Source organism: Triticum dicoccoides, chromosome 7A (genome assembly GCF_002162155.2).
Source record: "Triticum dicoccoides isolate Atlit2015 ecotype Zavitan chromosome 7A, WEW_v2.0, whole genome shotgun sequence".
NCBI classification, from domain to species: Eukaryota; Viridiplantae; Streptophyta; class Magnoliopsida; order Poales; family Poaceae; genus Triticum; species Triticum dicoccoides.
The window spans coordinates 319,886,657-319,899,980 of record NC_041392.1 but is presented as its reverse complement, the minus strand read 5'-3'; positions in this window follow the sequence as shown (position 1 = coordinate 319,899,980).

The window sequence follows — 13,324 nt, the reverse complement described above, 5'->3', positions numbered from 1 at the left end:
CTAAGTCACGTAATTCAGCAGCCAGAGGAATCAGCCAGGCAATTCTGGACACGGTTCCTAACAAAGAAAATGTCACAGCCCCAGCTTAGTCTTGCCTATCCTTGCAAACCTCCATGCACCATGTTTACTCTTTTTCATGAAACTTGAAATGGGGATGATCAAACCCCTAGCACCAAATCAATGCAAATAGGCCCAACTTTAAATATTTTCAATGAACCCAATATGCCCTTAAAAAATGTTCCTCATTTTTGGTTCTGGCTAAAACCTCTGCCAAAAATGGGTTCATAAATTTTGGAGCCATTTTGGATTTTTGAATTAAGAAATAACTATTTGCATTTGGGCATTTAAAATACTATAAATACTTTTAAATGCCCAAATACTTTTGAAGTAATTTTAGGCTGTTGGGAGTAATTCCAAAGGTGCCTATGATTATTTTCAGAATTTTCTAAAATGGATTAGTATTTCTACTAATTCAAAACAAACAACAGAGAATTAAATAAATGAAAACAGAAAAAGAGAGAGAGAGAGAGAGATAGTACCTGGGCTTACCTGGCGGCCCAAGTGGCCGGCCCAGCCCACCACCATAGCCTGTCGTCTTCCTCCCCGGCCAGTAGGCAGAGCGTGTGCTTGCCACGCGCGCACACGCGCCCGAGCCACCTCCTGCCTGGCTGCCTGCGTCCACGACGCCCTGGACGCCTCCCTGCGTCGCCACACACCCACCCTCGACCCTCTGCACCTCCTCCCTCCATGCAGCTCTCTCCCCTCCCCTCTCTCTCACCCACCGAGCGGAGCTCATCGCCACCGCCACCGTTTTCGTAGCCACCGCTGTCCTCGCGCCCCCTCTCCCTCTCTGGAAGCTCCGCCATGACCTTCTCGTCATCTTCGCCAAGCCAAACGACGCTAGAGCGCCCAGCAGCGCCGCCATTGTCGTTTTCTTCTCCCTCTGCCCCGAGCGCTGCCCCGTCCGATTCGTCGCCGTCCGGGCTTCCCCGACCTCACCGACGATTCCATCGAGTTCATTGTGAGATCCTACTCCTCCCCCCTTGCTCACCCCCTCCTTACCCATTCGCTAGTCATCGTCACCGTGAACCCGACCTCCGGCTGCCGCCATGGCCGGTGAGCTGCGTGCTCCCGAGTTCCTCCAGCTGTGCTTGTTGCCTTCATGTGCTCCTAGCGATCCCAGAAACCCATAAAGACCATCGGCCGCGCCCGCCGTGCCCAGTAACGCCTAAACCATGGATGCACGAACTCCGGCGGCCGCAACCGAGCTTGCCACCGTCGACTCCGGCCACCCCGGCTCAGCCCGTCTGTTTAATCAGCTGTGCACGAGCAGCAGCTCTTCGTAGAGCCTCCCCATGCCAAAACCATCGCTTGTGGGCGATTTCCGAAGCTCTCAGCCGTCTCTGGCCTCGCCGGCGACGAACCGTGGGTCAACTCCGGTGGGGTTGACACTGTTTGACTGGGGTTTGACTCCCCTGAGTCTGTGATATGTGGGGCCAGCCCCTGACTAACCCTAGATTATGTTTTTTAGTTAGCACTATTTAACACTATTAATTAGTTAGGACGCTGACATGCGGGTCCCACTGGTCAGGTTTGACCTGACCAGCCACAGTTGACCTGATGACATCACTCTTACGTCATGCTGACGCAGTAAAACCTTTTCTGGAATTTAAATAAATCTTAAATGATTTATTATTTTCAGAAAATGCCTAAAACTTCTAAAAATCATAGAAATTCAACCGTAACTCCAAATGAAATAAATTATATATGAAAAATTATCAGAAAAATTCAAGGAATCCATCTGTACCATTTTCATGCATGTTAGAAAAACTTAAGGCCACTGTTTAGGACAAATCAAATGATTGGTATTTAAATAACCACATGTGGAGTTTGAATTTGAACTTTGGGTTCAAACCAACTTCATTTAATTGTGTTGCTAGTTGCATTAGCTCAATCAATAGCATATCGCCATGTCACATTCATGCATCATATTGTTGCATTGCATTGATTGTGTTTCTTTCTCAGTTGCCGGTAATTGCCCCCTCTCGATAGACGCGTTTCGGCGATGAATTCGATGACACCGATGAAGAGCTATTCTATCTTCAGGAGTGCCAGGCAAGCAAAACCTCCTTGTTCATTCCAATACAATCCCACTCTCCCGCTCCTGCTCTCTTTTACTGCATTAGGACAACATGATTCCTGTGTTACTTGTTGCGGTAGTTGAACCCCTTATCCTCTGCATGACCTGTCATTGCCACAGTAAATAGATGAAACCCACTAGCATGAGTAGGAGTTGTTTGAGCCCTGATGTGCCTACTCATTCATGCTTGTTTGTCATGCCTGCTACTGCTTAGAGATGAGTTAGGTCTGATTCATCGGGGATGAATCGGAGGTGTGTAAACATGTCCTACTGTTGAGAGCTAAGTGTGTGAACATGATTTGGTAAAGGTAGCGGCGAGAGGCCATGTAGGAGTACATGGTGGGTTGTCTCATTGAAGCCGTCCTTAGGATCTGAGTTCTGTGTTTGTGATCCATGAAACAGTTACTACCACACATTGGGCCCGAAACCAATGGACCCTCTCGGCTTCTTGATCACCCTTGTCCTCTGTCCAGGAGTTGCAACTAGTTTCTGGTGTTTATAGGATATGAGTTGGCAGCCGTGCGTAGCGCTGACCCTAGGGGTGGGCTATGATGCGGTAGATACACCGTGGCACGGTGTACCGGGCGCCCGTTCGGTGTCTCGGGAAACCTGTTCACATCGTTCGGGGCCGTATGTGGAAACCTTGGCTGGACTCCCTACGGATGGAACCTGGATAGGCGATAAACCTGGGCTAGAGACTTGAGTGTTCAGGTAGGCCGTGGCTGACACCCTCGTTGGGCTTCCGCTTGAAGGTTGCCGAGTACATGTCGTGTACACGGCGGTAAGTGGTGAGAGCGTGTGTGAAGATGTACACTCCTGCAGGGTTAACATCATCTATTCGAATAGCCGTGTCCATGGTAATGGACTTGTGGGTTGCCTATAACAGTTCATAGACAAGTGAAAGTGGATACTCTAAAACTCGCAACATAAGTGTGAGTGCTATGGATGGCCTTCTCGTAGGGAGACGGGAGCGGATCCGTAGTGGTGTATTGAATGGTGAATATGTGGACTCGTGTGCGCCACCTCAAAAGAGTTGCTTGCAATCGTAGTTCAGGTTAGCCACTAAGTCAAAGCTGGCTTGCTGTAGTTAAACTCCACCACCCCCCTTGTTGATACCGATGCATATGTAGCTAGTTCTGATGTAAGTCTTGCTGAGTACCTTTGTACTCATGTTTGCTTAATTTATGTTTTGCAGAGAGAGAGACTTCCGTCTCGCTAGTAGTTCTGCGTGGACTTTGACGTTAGCTTCATACCTCATCTACAATCTTGTGCCCTCGGCAGGTTCTGGTAGATAGTCAGGCTTCTTAGCCTTTTTCCATTTGTAGATGTCTGTACTCAGACATGTTAAGCTTCCGCATGTGCTTGATTTGTACGCTATGATTGTTGGGTCATGACACCCATGCTTGTAATATCTCGCTCCTCGGAGCCTAAGGAATAAATACTTGAGTTGTAGAGTTATGTTTTGATGCCATGTTGTTTTTACACATATCGAGCATATTGTGTGTATGATTGAAATGCTTGGTATGTGTGGGATCCAACAATCTAGTTGTTTATCCTTGGCAGCCTCTCTTATGGGGAAATGTAGGTCTAGTGCTTCCATGAGCCATAGTAGTCCGCTACAGCCCGGTTCACCGGAGTCCTGCTAGCCCAGCACTACTGCTTAGTAGACTTGACTGGCCAGCATGTGTTTCACTTCGTTCCTGTGTCTGTCCCTTCGGGGAAATGTCACGCGGTGACATCCGGTGTCCTGCCTAGCCTACTATAGCCCGGGTTCCCGGAGTCCTGTTAGCCCAGTGCTACAACCCGGATTCACACGCTGCTGACCGACATGCTCGATGTCATTCATGTATGCCTGTCCCCATAGGTTAGTGCCGCTTTGGGTTCACGGCTAGCCATGTTTGCCCGGGTTCTCTGTCATATAGATGCTAGCGACACTATCATATACGTGAGCCAAAAGGCGCAAACGGTCCCGGGCCATGGTAAGGCGACACCCGTGGGAATACCGTGCGTGAGGCCGCAAAGTGATATGAGGTGTTACCGGCTAGATCAATGTGATTTGGAATCGGGGTCCTGATAGCTTTGGTATCAGAGCCTGACTGCCTGTAGGATTACCAGGCCAAACTGGTCGAAGTCGAGTCTAGAAATGCTTTAGTTATGTAAGGGAATTGATTGTGGAAGGGAACATAAGGCTCTTTTTACTCCTTATATCTCATGCCCTCTGATCTGAGTCACCCTCTTCCTTTCTGCGGGGTTAAGAAACTAGGCCATCTCATCTATCTATCAGGATGACGTGTTACTAACCCATTGACTTATAGGATTGATGGATTCATGCCGCAGTTCAGTTTCTACTACTTCCGTGTGTTCATAATTGGTCCCGGAACCTTGATATTATGATGTTGAGTGGTTATGCCACCATTTTGCAGGATGTATCAAATCTTTTTGAGCATTTACAGCCGTTATGCTGTCCGAGTCATCCCAGGTTTCTAAGTAGTCTGATGCATTTGCAAACCCCTTCCTCCTATTCCTGATGTCCATTTGGCCAGATTAATCACACTAATCGGTGATTTGAGGTACTCTGTTGCCTCGACATATATGTTGGAGCTATTACTATGACCCTAGGTGTTTTAGGGAGTCACCTAGTAATCTAGCCATGTTTTGTGTTCCGGTGTGATGATTCTGGCCACCATTCTTGAAAGCATCCCGTGATGCATGTAGTGGTAGGTATTCTATTCATGGGTTCTTGAACCCGAGATTCACCGTACTTATCTCATGTTGATAGTGTTGCTAGTTCCTTTAGGATATTACTAACCTTTGTGATAATCCTCGAGGTTCATGGTACATCCTTCTTCCAATTATCATGGACCATTCTTGGCAGGAGTTCTTTTGAACCAAAAGGTCACGACAGAGCGCTCCTGATGAGTTTTCCATTCTATGTTGTGACTCTGCCAACCCTACCTTCTTGCATGGGTTATCCGGAAGAAATATGTTGAACTCGTTCGACATACTAATCTATGCATCCACAACTCAGAAAGTTATATGTTCCTTTGAGTTGTCCCCCTTCCGTTATACTCCGACCTTCATCTATCAATTGATAGTCAAGAGTATGTGAGCATTCGTTCATCGGTGCCTATTATTCCTGTGGTCTGTCAAGACATTCTAGTTCAGAATGACTAGGAGAAACAAACTCCAGTACCTCATCCATTTCTAGGATTGGGTCAAAGCAGTTGTATTTCGCAGATCAAATGCAATCAAGCTATTGGTCGGTTCCACCCTGAAGTATTATCCACTTTATGTCAGGAATGTCATGAGAATTGCACCTTCCCTTATGAATTCTTGACGTGGTGATACTTCTTACCAACATTTTTCATTTCTCAGTCCCATGTTGTCGCAACCGGAATGCCGGCAAGTGAACCATGATGTGCGAAATCAATACTCCTAGCAACTAGTTGCTAGGTAGCTAATGGACAATAATTTCTTTCTTAGCGTGTTGGTTATTGAATCATCATCCTAAGATTGATCGTGCTACCTAGTCCTTATTTCCTGGTGCACTCTTCGATCAACAGGTTAGGATTTTGCCAAACCCTTGCTCTTTTGATCATATCGTCCTGCTCTGAAAAGCAAGATTGTTCTCGAGCTTAGTAACATATTGATGGTTCGTGATTTTCCGAAGATCTTCTCGGAAGTATTACCTGGCTGTCACCTGACCGCTATGTTGAGTTTGTGATCAAGTCGGTTTTCTTATAAATCACCCCTTCTCCAAGAATCTGTGTTGGATATCTCTGAGCTAGTTGGTTGAGCTAAACAACAACTTGGAGAATTGGAAGATGGAAGCTTGTCTGACTTAGTTCATGTTAAGGGATATCCTGGTGGTGTGTGTGTGTGTGTGTGTGTTGAAGATAGATGATATCTTCACCGACTGATCCCCGTGATCAGTTGTTGAACCTATTGTCTTGTCCAAACCCTGATTTGAGTATGGGCTATCGTCAAATCAAGTTAAAACAAACGATATTCGTAATGTTGTCTTACTCGTGGTTGATTCCTCGAGCATACACCATTACATCTTTTGGTCTGACCAATGCTATCACCGTGTTCACATGATGGTGGAAGTCCAGTGATATGGAAATTCCAATGAGTTGTTGAGCCCACCAGCAACATTTTGTCTCCCCCATGATTCATGTTGAACATCAACCTAGTGTTGAAAACTTGTAAGAAATGCCTTCGTGTCCCGTTCATGAAGTATATGTTGGATGGAAGAAGTGACTTCCTCGAATTCATGTGCACTTGGTGCAAGTTGCCACCGTGAGTTTGAGAAAGATTGTTTTGTTTTCCCTTGGAATCATCTCAAATCAGTCATGCATACATGCAAAGTGTTCTATGGTTTGGTATATTAATTACCTCCACTCCATATGTGTTCCTAGCACACCAAGCCACTGATTGACTTGTTCAAGGAAAAGGAGTCTATGCTTGGGATCGAATCCATGGACTTGCATAAAGACTTCGAAATCCTTGATGATGGTTCCCTACCTGAACTCGATAGCGTTTTACTATAAGACTACTACGTGGTCATGCTCGTCTTGGATAGTGTGTTCACTGGTTTGTAGCAGAACCAGCTCATGTTTTGGAGCTTGCTATCGCAGTTCATTCCCCGAGAATCTCGCAACATCATCTCGTCAAATTGTGTTGCAAACTCTCATTTTCTTTCTAGACTGGATGGGTCTGGAATATCCTAACACCAACCAGACCTGAATCTCAGGAAGATATGATGGTTGGAACGTACTCCAAGAACTATAATGTTGGTCTCTCTGTAACCGGTAACGTGAATGTCATGGCCAACACACCTAGCCGGAAGGCCTATTATTGTAGTATCTTGGTTAAAGAAGTTGGTCACCTCCCCATAAAGATCTCGCAGGATCTGCCTCCGTAGTTATTCCTTATAGATTCTTGAGCTTCTGAAGTCCGACCTTTTACTTGATGTTCTAGATATCAAACCATATCTATAAATGGATTATGCTAGCACATCAAGGAGAACATTAGAAGCGGAGTGCTAAATGTCTCTCGGTAGATCATCCAGATTCTGTTCCCTTAGCCTCGCTAATGGAAGATCTAAGAAGGTGTTATCTTCCTTTGTATCCGCATCATCCATCACTAGTCATCATGGTGGTATGTCGTGTTGCCAGGATCCTTGCCACGGATGTTGGTAGAACCTTGATGAATATGAAATGCTCAAGTTCTTGAGAGAACGCGTAAGCAAAATTATCCCTTACGTTGTCTTCAACAAGGTAGTCCACATCATCCATCCTAGTCCGAGTATGCCGTCTCTTCGAGCTATCTCAAACGATCAATTGTAAATTGCCTTAAGCTGGTATGAGGAGTTTCAATGATTTATGGATCAAAAGTAATTCTTTTTGCCACTTAAGGGAACAGTTTAACGAGTCACCTTCTCCAAGGTGCCCTGTTATGGGTTCATGACAATTATCTCCTCGCAACCATGAAACCTTGCACCACCTTACCCAAGTGTGGAATTACTACCTACCAACTTGAATCCTCATCGTCTGATCTCCATCACCTTGATGTGAACTTTGTGTCTCAATTGGAGAGATGTTCCTATGTCTCACTCCATGAGTTGACACAGAGTTGTTTGATCTTTGAGAAGATCGATCCTTCCAGAGTTTTCCCTTCCCTCTCGTTGTCATGTTGGTTGGAGTTCTCAGAGCAAGACATCAAGAGAAAGATGGTGATCAAACCAACGTTGTTATGAAGTGCAACCTGGATCGTGAAGATTGTGTTGGTCGTGTGTTCCCTCTATCTTCTTACCTCACGACCTGAATCTCGGGACGAGATTCTTGTTTAGTGGGGGTGAGCTGTCACAGCCCTAGCTTAGTCTTGCCTATCCTTGCATAACCTCCATGCATCATGTTTACTTTTTTTCATGAAACTTGAAATGGGGATGATCAAACCCCTAGCACCAAAGCAATGCAAATAGTCCCAACTTTAAATATTTTAATGAACCCAATATGCCCTTAAAAATGTTCATCGTTTTTGGTTCTGGCTAAAACCTCTGCCAAAATGGGTTCATAAATTTTGGAGCCATTTTGGATTTTTGAATTAAGACATAACTATTTGCATTTGGGCATTTAAAATACTATAAATACTTTTAAATGCCCAAATACTTTTGAAGGTAATTTTAGGCTGTTGGGAGTAATTCCAAAGGTGCCTATGATTATTTTCAAAATTTTCTAAAATGGATTAGTATTTCTACTAATTCAAAACAAACAACAAAGAATTAAATAAATGAAAATAGAAAAAGAGAGAGAGAGATAGTACCTGGGCTTACCTGGCGGCCCAAGTGACCGGCCCAGCCCACCACCGCAGCCTCCCTGTCGTCTTCCTCCGCGGCCAGTAGGCAGAGCATGTGCTCGCCGCACGCGCACACGCGCCCGAGCCACCTCCTGCCTGGCTGCCTGCGCCACCGACGCCCTGGACGCCTCCATGCGTCGCCACACACCCTCCCTCGACCCTCTGCACCTCCTCCCTCCATGCAGCTCTCTCCCCTCCCCTCTCTCTCACCCACCGAGCGGAGCTCATCGCCACCGCCGCCGTTTTCGTAGCCACCGCTGTCCTCGCGCCCCCTCTCCATCTCTGGAAGCTCTGCCATGACCTTCTCGTCATCTTCACCAAGCCAAACGACGACAGAGTGCCCTGCAGCGCTGCCATCGTCGTTGACTTCACCCTCTGCCCCAAGCGCTGCCCCGTCCAATTTGTCGCCGTCTGGGCTTCCCCGACCTCACCGACGACGCCATCGAGTTCACTGTGAGCTCCTGCTCCTCCCCCTTGCTCACCCCTCCTTACCCATTCGCTAGTCACCGTCACCGTGAACCCGAGCTCCGGCCGCCGCCATGGCCGGTGAGCTTCGTGCTCCCGAGCTCCTCCAGTTGTGCTTGTTGCCTCCGCGTGCTCCTGGCGATCCCAGAAACCCATAAAGACCATCGGCCGCGCTCGCCGTGCCCCGTAATGCCTAAACCATGGATGCCCGAACTCCGGCGGCCGCAACCGAGCTCGCCGCCATCGACTCCGGCCACCCCGGCTCACCCCGTCTGCTCCATCAGTTGCGCGCGAGCAGCAGCTCTTCGTAGAGCCTCCCCACGCCAAAAACCATCACCTGTGGGCGATTTCCAAAGCTCTCCGCCGTCTCTGGCCTCGCCAGTGACGAACCGCGGGTCAACTCCAGTGGGGTTGACCCTGTTTGACTGGGGTTTGACTCCACTGAGTCAGTGACATATGGGGCCAGTCGCTGACTAACCCAAGATTATGTTTTTAGTTAGCACTAATTAACACTGTTAATTAGTTAGGACGCTGACATGCGGGTCCCACTGGTCAGGTTTGACCTGACCAGCCACAGTTGACCTGATGACGTCACTCTTACATCATGCTGACGTAGTAAAACCCTTTCTGGAATTTAAATAAATCTTAAATGATTTATTATTTTCAGAAAATGCCTAAAACTTCTAAAAATCATAGAAATTAAACCGTAACTCCAAATGAAATAAATTATATATGAAAAATTATCAAAAAAATTCAAGGAATCCATCTGTACCATTTTCATGCATGTTAGAACATCTTAAGGCCACTGTTTAGGACAAATCAAATGATTGGTATTTAAATAACCACATGTGGAGTTTGAATTTGAACTTTGGGTTCAAACCAACTTCATTTAATTGTGTTGCTAGTTGCATTAGCTCAATCAACAGCATATCGCCATGTCACATTCATGCATCATATTGTTGCATTGCATTGATTGTGTTTCTTTCTCAGTTGCCAGTAATTGCCCCCTCTCGATAGACGCGTTTCGACGATGAATTTGATGACACCGATGAAGAGCTATACTATCTTCAGGAGTGCCAGGAAAGCAAAACCTCCTTGTTCATTCCGATACAATCCCACTCTCCCGCTCCTGCTCTCTTTTACTGCATTAGGACAACACAATTCCTCTGTTACTTGCTGCGGTAGTTGAACCCCTTATCCTCTGCATGACCTGTCATTGCCACAGTAAATAGATGAAACCCACTAGCATGAGTAGGAGTTGTTTGAGCCCTGATGTGCCTACTCATTCATGCTTGTTTGTCATGCCTGCTACTGCTTAGAGTTGAGTCAGGTCTGATTCATCAGGGATGAATCGGAGGTGTGTAAACATGTCCTACTGTTGAGAGCTAAGTGTGTGAACATGATTTGGTAAAGGTAGCGGTGAGAGGCCATGTAGGAGTACAAGGTGGGTTGTCTCATTGAATCCGTCCTTAGGATCTGAGTTCTGTGTTTGTGATCCATGAAACAGTTACTACCACGCATTGGGCCCGAAACCAATGGACCCTCTCGGCTACTTGATCACCCTTGTCCTCTGTCCAGGAGTTGCAACTAGTTTCTGGTGTTTATAGGATATGAGTTGGCGGCCGTGCGTAGCACTGACCCTAGGGGTGGGCTATGATGCGGTAGATACACCGTGGCACGGTGTACCGGGCGCCCGTTTGGTGTCTCGGGAACCCTGTTCACATCGTTCGAGGCCGTATGTGGAAACCTCGGCCGGACTCCCTGCGGATGGAACCTGGATAGGCAGGCCGTGGTCGTGGCCGACACCCTCGTTGGGCTAGAGACTTGAGTGTTTAGGTAGGCCGTGGCCGACACCCTCGTTGGGCTTCCGCTTGAAGGTTGCCGAGTACATGTCGTGTACACGGCGGTAAGTGGTGAGAGCGTGTGTGAAGAAGTACACCCCTCTAGGGTTAACATCATCTATTCGAATAGCCGTGTCCGCGATAATGGACTTCTGTGTTGCCTATAACAGTTCATAGACAAGTGAACGTGGATACTCTAAAACTCGCAAGATAAGTGTGAGTGCTATGGATGGCCTTCTCGTAGGGAGACGGGAGCGGATCCATAGTGGTGTATTGAATGGTGAATATGTGGACTCGTGTGCGCCACCTCAAAAGAGTTGCTTGCAATCGTAGTTCAGGTTAGCCACTGAGTCAAAGCTGGCTTGCTGCAGTTAAACTCCACCACCCCCCCCCTTGTTGATACCGATGCATATGTAGCTAGTTCTGATGTAAGTCTTGTTGAGTACCTTTGTACTCACGTTTGCTTAATTTATGTTTTGCAGAGAGAGAGACTTCCGTCTCGCTAGTAGTTTCGCATGGACTTCGACGTTAGCTTGATACCTCAGCTACGATCTTGTGCCCTCGGCAGGAACTGGTAGATAGTCAAGCTTCTTAGCCTTTTTCCATTTGTAGATGTCTGTACTCAGACATGTTAAGCTTTCGCATGTGCTTGATTTGTATGCTGTGATTGTTGGATCATGAGACCCATGCTTGTAATATCTCGCTCCTTGGAGCCTAAGGAATAAATACCTGAGTTGTAGAGTTATGTTGTGATGCCATGTTGTATTTACACATATCGAGCATATTGTGTGTATGATTGAAATGCTTGGTATGTGTGGGATCCGACAATCTAGTTGTTTATCCTTGGCAGCCTCTCTTATGGGGAAATGTAGGTCTAGTGCTTCCATGAGCCATAGTAGTCCGCTACAGCCCGGTTCACCGGAGTCCTGCTAGCCCAGCACTACTGCTCAGGACACTTGACTGGCCGGCATGTGTTTCACTTCGTTCCTGTGTCTGTCCCTTCGGGGAAATGCGCGGTGACATCCGGAGTCCTGCCTAGCCTGCTACAGCCCGGGTTCCCGGAGTCCTGTTAGCCCAGTGCAACAACCCGGATTCACAAGCTGCTGACCGACATGCTTGATGTGATTCATGTATGCCTGTCCCCATAGGTTAGTGCCGCTTTGGGTTCACGGCTAGCCATGTCGGCCCGGGTTCTCTGTCATATGGATGCTAGCGACACTATCATATACGTGAGCCAAAAGGCGCAAACGGTCCCGGGCCATGGTAAGGCGACACCCGTGGGAATACCGTGCGTGAGGCCGCAAAGTGATATGAGGTGTTACCGGCTAGATCGATGTGATTTGGAATCGGGGTCCTGACAGAAAAATCAAATAGTCGACTGTCGGACGCTGAGGCCCTAGCAGCCTTCAAACACAATATCCGTGACGAGTGGCTGGCCCGGCACCTTGGTCAGGAAAAGCTGAAATCTATGGCAGCACTCATGACACTCATGACCCGCTTTTGCATGGGGGAAGACAGCTGGCTTGCTCGTAGCAACAATATGACCAAGAACCCTGGTAATTCGGACACCAGGGACAGTAGTGGCAGGTCGCATCGCAACAAGAAGAAGCTCCGCATTAACGGCGACAATACTGAGGATACGGCAGTTAATGCCGGATTCAGAGGCTCTAAATCCGGTCAGCGAAAAAAGCCATTCAAAAGGAATCCTAGGGGCCCGTCTAGTTTGGACCGAATACTCGACCGCTCGTGCCAGATACATGGCACCCCCGAAAAGCCAGCCAATCACACCAACAGGGATTGTTGGGTATTCAAGCAGGCAGGCAAGTTAAACGCCGAAAATGAAGACAAGGTGCTGCATAGCGATGACGACGAGGAGCCCCGACCACCGAACAACAGTGGACAGAAGGGTTTTCCCCCACAAGTGCGGACGTTGAACATGATATACGCAACCCATGTCCCCAAAAGGGAGTGGAAGCGTGCGTTAAGGGACGTATATGCGGTAGAGCCAGTCGCCCCAAAGTTCAACCCATGGTCCTCCTGCCCGATCACCTTTGATCGAAGGGACCATCCCACTAGCATCCGTCATGGCGGATTCGCTGCATTGTATCTAGACCCAATTATTAACGGATTTCATCTCACTAGAGTCCTTATGGACGGCGGCAACAGCCTGAACCTGCTTTACCAGGATACAGTGCGGAAAATGGGCATAGATCCCTCGAGGATTAAGCCCACCAAAACGACCTTTAAAGGCGTAATACCAGGTGTAGAGGCCAACTGTATAGGCTCGGTCACACTTGAAGTGGTCTTCGGACCTCCGGATAGTTTCCGAAGCGAGGAGTTAATCTTCGACATAGTCCCGTTTCGCAGTGGCTATCACGCACTGCTCGGGTGAACCGCGTTCGCTAAGTTTAATGCGATACCGCATTACGCATACCTTAAGCTCAAGATGCCAGGACCTCGAGGAGTAATAACGGTCAATGGAAACACTGAACGCTCCCTCCGAATGGAGGAGCACACGGCG